Raw genomic sequence first — 7,228 nt, forward strand, 5'->3', positions numbered from 1 at the left:
TTCTCCCTCTGCCTGTGTCTCTGCCTCTCTCTCTCTCTCTCTCTGTGACTATCATAAAAAAAAAAAAATTAAAAAAAAAAGGAGAAAGGGTGTCCCCAGAAGCCTCATGGCCCTCATCCTTTCTACACCCCCACTGTGGCCCATTCCTTACCTGCATGCAGCCCATTAGCTTCCTGGCCTGTCCCAGAGCCCGGTGGGCATGGCCACCCATAGGGTCCCTTTAGTTGCCGCTCCTACCTGCTGGAAATGCTTCTGCCCATCAGGACAGCCAGAGCAGCCTGAAGTGACAACTTCTAGGGATTGCCCCCTCCAAGGGAGGGGAGCTTGCAGAAAACGTGGTCATCCTGGCCAGGGCCTGGAGAGAGCCAGGGGCCTCCCTGAAGCTGGCAGCAGACCTGCTGGGACCTGGATCATAGAGACATAGGGACATGGCTGGCTGCTGCTCAGACTGTGTGAGCACTGTGGGGGCCACAGCCCTCTGGGCCTCCCAGGGCACTGAATACTACCATTCTACTCCCTTCTTCCAGTTGCAGGGACACCTTTCTCTTCTGGAGAAGCAGGGCCCTGACAGCTAAGCTTTGGCCGAGCCCCAAGGCACTAGGGTCGGACTGTGATCCTAGCAAGGCAAGGGGTAGGCCCTGGACCTGACATTGGGGCAGATGGCCTTTGTTGGGAGCCATGCCTCATTCTCAGAATCTGGCTTCTGGAAGTGGGCAAAGCCTTCACCTGAAGTGGAAGGTAAGTCTCAGTTCCTCTCTAGGAGGTGGCCTTTCTCATGTGCCATCTCCTGCCTCTGTCCACAAAAGCAGGAGTATGGCCCAGTTACCCTGCAAGTGCCTCAGCCACCACTGGGCCACACTGGGCCATGGCCTGGCCATCTGTGTGGCCTGAGCTGGGGGACGGGGTGGTCTCCACCGATCCCCCACTGCCCTGCCCCCAGCAGGCATCCACAGTGGGCATCAAGATGTATGAGCAATGAACTTGGGGGAAGATGCCCCACAGATCCCAGGCCCAGGGCATGGTGGCCACTAGTGACCAACAGGGAGGGCAGAGAAAACACTTTCTGAATGGCTGCTCATGTCCCCAGATGCCAGGGCCCCAGGGGCAGGCCTCAGTACCAGAGTCACCTCAGCCCTGGGACATGACCGTTGAGAGCAACAACAGATGCCCTGGCACTGGGCGATGCTCCAAGGTGTGCGGTGGGACCCTCTGCCTGCCTTACCCATCATCACCTTTGCTTCTGAATGGGAGAAGCTGGTGCAGAGGATGACCAACTGTTCTGGGTACTTGGAAGCACATCTCCAGGGCAGTATGGGCAGCAGGCTGCCATCTGCTGTCCCCACCACCACTTAGTCTTGTTTTCTCACTTGTAGGGCAAGTCCCAAATTCCAGGGTCCCTGTGGCTTGCCTGGCTCTGAACTCTGGGGTTTGGGCAGCTGCTCTGGGGTTCCAGTGGCTTCCTGAGACATGGGCAGATGGGAGCACAGCACTTTGTGCATGGCTGAGGCTCCGAGGACAGGAAGGACTGTGAGCCTGGCTTGTGACCCCAATCCCTTCACTACCTAGTATAGGTAGCCAAGAACCAGAAGTGTGACAGGGCAGCCATTGAGTCCAAAGGGCCACGTGACAACCAGCAGGGCAAGCAGGCTGATTTCACCCTGTGTAGAAGGGAAGCTGAGGCTCAGGGGGTCCGGGAGGCTGGAACATGGAGCCATGTCCCACCCAGGACCCAATCAAGGAGTCTGCAGGTGCAGGGACTCCTGATGGGGCTCCCCAGCAGGTGCTGCCCATGGCTCTGTACCTTTCCACCCCCTCCCCGAACAGATTTAGAACAGGCCTTGGCAAGACGGTGGCTTTGGCCTCACATGCCCTAAATTGAGCAATAAGAGTGGCGAGCAGAGCAGAGTACAATCTGCGTGTATTGTTTCCAAGGGTCAGGAAGAAGGTACACGGAGAGGTCACCCAATTTCCATCAGGTTCATTTCTGCTTTTTTTTTTTTCTCCTTCATATAGGATTTTTTTTTAACAGAAGTATAGTTGACATGCAATGTCACTGTAGTTATCCTGTGCCCCCCACAAGTGCAGCTTCTGCTCTGGGACAGAGACCCTTGTGCAGCCAGTGGTGGCCAAGGACATCAGGAAGGCAGCGCAAGGAGTGGGCCTGCTGCGGTCAGGGCATTGTGGCCCCTCCCCACCTCCCCACAGGCCACTCTACTGACTTAAGTCTACTCAGTTTCTTTAGGAAATTATCCATTTTGTTCTCAAATGTTTCAGCATGAACATGTCCACAGTGTTTTTGTTCTTGCTGCATATGTAATTGTACCCTCTTGTCCATTCCTAAAAACGGTCCTGTGTGGCGCTTTGTTCTTGCTAGGAAAAGTCTACTCCGCCCTTTGGTAAGTTTGAGCTCTGCAGGCCAGTGTTTCCAGAAGTTTGATAGGAGAGCTATTGCCTCTGGCCTTGCTCTGTTCCCAGCTGCTGCAGGACAGGGATCTTGGGGGGATGAGAGAGGGACACTCACCGCTCCTGCTCTCTGGCATCTGCAGATATCCAGACCCTGGGAACGTTTGGTGTGGGGCATTGGGAGAAGCCTCTCCTGTTTTCCTGCTGATGCTGTAATGGTGATTCTGGTCATGCTGTCTGCACAAGGGCACCTTCTCCCACACCTGAACTTCTAAGAGTGTGACCTGTCACCCCCAAATCCAACATTCTGGTTGGGTCCATCATTAGTGACTGCTATCTAAACTGACGTGTTCTTTTCTGGAGGACATGTGAGCGACTTCCCTTTTGAAGCCAGAGGAAAGCACTGGAATCTCTATTTTCTCCCTTTCTGCAAAAAGTTATGCTGAATCTCATAACTGCGCTGGTCTCATTACTTAAAAAGCATCAAAGTCTCTGTTTTGTATCCTCCTCCAATGCAGTGTTTTTCTTTTTCTTTTGTATTTTTAAGATTTTATTTATTGGGACACCTGGGTGGCTTAATGGTTGGGCCTCTGCCTTTGACTCAGGGCCTGATCCCAGGGTTGGGGATCAAGTCCCACATCCGGCTCCTGCAGAGAGTCTGCTTCTCCCTCTGCCTGTGTCTCTGCCTCTCTCTCCGTCTCTCATGAATAAGTAAATAAAATCTTAAAAAAAGATTTTATTTATTTATTTATGATAGACATAGAGAGAGAGAGGCAGAGACACAGGCAGAGGGAGAAGCAGACTCTCTTAAAAATCTTTTTTTAAGATTTTATTTACTTATTCATGAGAGACGGAGAGAGAGGCAGAGACACAGGCAGAGGGAGAAGCAGGCTCCGTGCCGGGAGCCTGACGCGGGACTCGATTCCGGACTGGATCCGGGACTCCAGGACCACGCCCTGGGCCAAAAGCAGGCGCCGAACAGCTTAGCCACGCAGGGATCCCCCCCCCCCGCCCCATGCAGTGTTTTTCCTGAAGGCGTCGTCCTCAGCGCTGGTCCCCCGAGGACACGAGGACACAAGGAAACGTCTAAGTCGGAGCCACTCCTCCCAGCCCTGCGTGAGCGCGCCCCTGCCACCAAGTGGCTAATCATGCAGGACCTGCTCACTTGTCCCTGAGTCATTGAAGGACACGGGGCCCTGCTGGCCAGGGAGACCAGAGAGAAGGCAGGATGCCTGCAGTACGCTGAGCGTACCTGCTGGTTCTCGGCCTCCCCCCCTTCCCGGCCCACTGAGGGCAGTGCCCCCCACCCCCTCCACTTCTGTGGGCAGTGTCCCCCCTCCTGACCACCCCTCTCTGCAGACAGTGCCCCCCACCCCCGGCCTCTGCAGGCAGTGCCTCTCGCCCCGCCCCCCCTGCAGACAGTGCCCCCCCCCTCTGCGGGCTCCCCCTCCTCTCTATGGGGAGGTGGGGCACTTTGGTTCCTGGTTCCCTGCACTCATTTCCCTCAGCTCAGCCATGCACATAAAATGACACTTTCTACATTCTACACAATTTTCCATCATTCCACTGAGGTCTTTCAAGTTGTTGCGGAAAGTGGGCCTCTTCTTGCTCAATAGTTGGTTTATTTCATCATTCGATATTTTTTTTTTCAGGGGCAAAATCTGGCTCACAAATACGTGGTTATAAAAATACGTTTGGCGGGCAGCCCCGGCAGCAGCGGTTTAGCGCTGCCTGCAGCCCGGGGTGTGATCCCGGAGACCAAGGATCGAGTCCCACGTTGGGCTCCCTGCGTGGAGCCTGCTTCTCCCTCCTCCTGTGTCTCTGCCTCTCTCTCTGTCTCTCTATGTCTATCATAAATAAATAAATAATTATATATATTATATAAATATATTATATAAATAATTATATATATATATAATTTATAAAAATAAAAAATACGCTTGGGGAACTGTTCCCTAAGGCGCAGGCAGCCACGGTGGTCGGCAGGTGTGCTTCCCCGCAGAGGCAATTAGCGGGTCCTCGCCCTGTGTTTACAGCCGTAGCATACTCAGTGCTCTCTCCTTTTGCCTTTCCTCCCTGATGAGATGCCTGTGGATGCAGTGCGAGGCTGCGGCAGCAACCCGTGACTGGCAAGCTTTGCTTTCCGTTTTCAGCATTATACACCTGCTGCACACGCTACCCGGGAACAGACGCTGTGCGAACCAGCGCGCCTAGGCCCTGGAGCGATGCAACCAGGCCTCGAGGAACGTGGGCGCGCGCTTCACGCCGCCTCCGGGAGGGGGCGCTGCCGACCCGGCGGCAGCACCACCTGCTGGTCACCCGGGGCACTGCAACGGTCCCAGCAGCAACCACGTGATTCTCCCCTTCAGGAAGTGTCCTGGGCATGGGGGGTGGGTTCTTGCCTTTAAAGAAACTGCTTGAACTTTCACTTAAAAAAACAAAACTTTTTCTGTCCTTTTGGTGTACTTGGCCCATTTTCTTTTCATCTTACCAATTAGTCTTGCCCTTGACTTTTACTTGTACTGTTGGTTGTAAATCACTCGGGGATTGTGGTCTTTTGGATTTTCTCGTAAGGGTTCTGCCAGGCAAAAATGCTTCATTTTTACGCAGTAAAATGTAACACCCATTATTTATCACTTCTGGATTTGGGGTAACGTTTATAAAAACTTTCAAGTTGATGTTTAAAAAAGGATTCTCTGGGGATCACTGGATGGCTCAGCGATTTAGAGCCTGCCTTGGGCCCAGGGCGTGATCCTGGGGTCCCGGGATCAAGTCCCACATTAGGCTCCCTGCATGGAGCCTGCTTCTCCCTCTGCCTGTGTCTCTGCCTCTCTCTGTGTGTCTCTCATGAATAAATGTTAAAAAAAAAAAAAGGATTCTCAGGGCACATGGCTGGCTGGCTGGGTGGAGACAGCCACCTGATCTGGAGGCCCTCAGTTTAAGCCTCAGGTTGGGTGTAGAGATCACTGAAAAATAAAATCTTCAGGGGGAAATAAAGGGGGGGGGGGATTCTTCTTTGGTTTCCTCCAGGCTGCCATAATTTTATTTATTCCAGGTCGAATTTTGATCAACTTGGGATTTGTTCTGGCACAAGACACAAGCTCCAGAATCAACTTTATTAAATGGTCCCCCCTTTCTTCAGGAATTTATGATGGGGAGGCCCACCCCTAATACTACAGGAATTCCATGCAGTGCTTCTGGATTCCACTCTGTTTTTAATTATTTGGATCTGAATAAGCTTTACCATCTAGTAGGGCTCATATCCCTTCATTTTGTTTGTGGTAAATGTTCTGGGGATTCTTGCTTTTTTAATGTATGACCTTAATTATCATTTTCTTAATTTAAATTCTAGCTAGTTAACATATAGTGTAGTGTCAGCTTCAGAAGTAGAATTTAGGGCAGCCCGGGTGGCTCAGCGGTTTAGCACTACCTTCAGCCTGGGGTGTGATCCTGGAGACCTGGGATCGTGCCCCACGTGGGGCTTCTTGCATGGAGCCTGCTTCTCCCTCTGCCTGTGTCTCTGCCTCTTTCTGTGTGTCTCTCATGAATAAATAAAATCTTAAAAAAAAAAAAGTAGAATTTAGTGAGTCATCAGTTACATACAACACCAGTGCTCATTACAGCAAGTGCTCCCCTTAATGCCCATCACCCAGTTACCTCACTCCTGACTCCATCAACCTTCAGTTTGTTCTCTAGACTTAAGAGTCTCTTATAGTTCGTCTCCCTCTCCTTTTTTTTTTTTAAAGATTTTATTAATTTATTCATGAGAAACACAGAGAAAGAGGCAGAGACACAGGCAGAGGGAGAAGCAGGCAGAGGGAGAAGCAGGCTACATGCAGGGAGCCCGAGTTGGACTCCATCCCAGGTCTCCAGGATCATGCCCTGGGCCTAAGGCGGCGCTAAACTGCTGAGCCCCCCAGGGATCACCTCCCTCTCTGTTTTTATCTTATTTTGCCTTCCCTTCTCATTTGTCTGTTTTCTTAAATTCCACATATGTGTGAAATCATATTTGTTTTTCTCTGACTTATTTTGCTTCTTATGACATACTCTAGTTCCATTTTAACTATCTTTTAAATTTTAAATTATTTATTTTTTTAAAGATTTATATATTTATTTGTGATAGACATAGAGACGGAGAGAGAGAGAGAGAGAGAGAGAGGCAGAGACACAGGAGGAGGGAGAAGCAGGCTTCATGCCGGGAACCCGACGCAGGACTCAATCCCAGGACTCCAGGATCGCGCCCTGGGCCAAAGGCAGGCGCCAAACCGCTGAGCCACCCAGGGATCCCCTAATTTATTTATTTTTAAGAGTTGCATGGTTTTCTGATTGAGCCAGCCAGGTGCCCTGTTCTGCACTTTCTTTTTAAATTTAATTTATTCATGAGAGACAGAGAGAGAGAGAGAGAGAGAGAGAGAGAGAGGCAGAGACACAGGCAGAGGGAGAAGCAGGCTTCATGCAGGGAACCCGATGCAGGACTGGATCCTAGGATTCCAGGATCACTCCCTGAGTGTGATCAGGAGGCAGACGCTCAACTGCTGAGCCACCCAGGCATCTCCATTGTCTTTATATAAACACACATTATATTGGGGCGCCTGGGTAGGTCAGTTGGTTGGGCGTCTGACTTTTGATCTGTGCTCAGGTCATGATCTCAGGATCATGAGATTGAGACCTGCGTTGGAGCTCTGTGCTCAGTGGGGAATCAGCTTGAGACTCTCTTTCCCTCTCCTCCCTCTGCCTATCCCCCCCACCATGGCTTATGATCATTCTCTCTCTCTCTCTCTCAAATAAATAAATAAGGGATCCCCGGGCGGCTCAGTGGTTTAGT

Source organism: Vulpes vulpes, chromosome 12 (assembly GCF_048418805.1).
Source record: "Vulpes vulpes isolate BD-2025 chromosome 12, VulVul3, whole genome shotgun sequence".
Taxonomy (NCBI): domain Eukaryota; kingdom Metazoa; phylum Chordata; class Mammalia; order Carnivora; family Canidae; genus Vulpes; species Vulpes vulpes.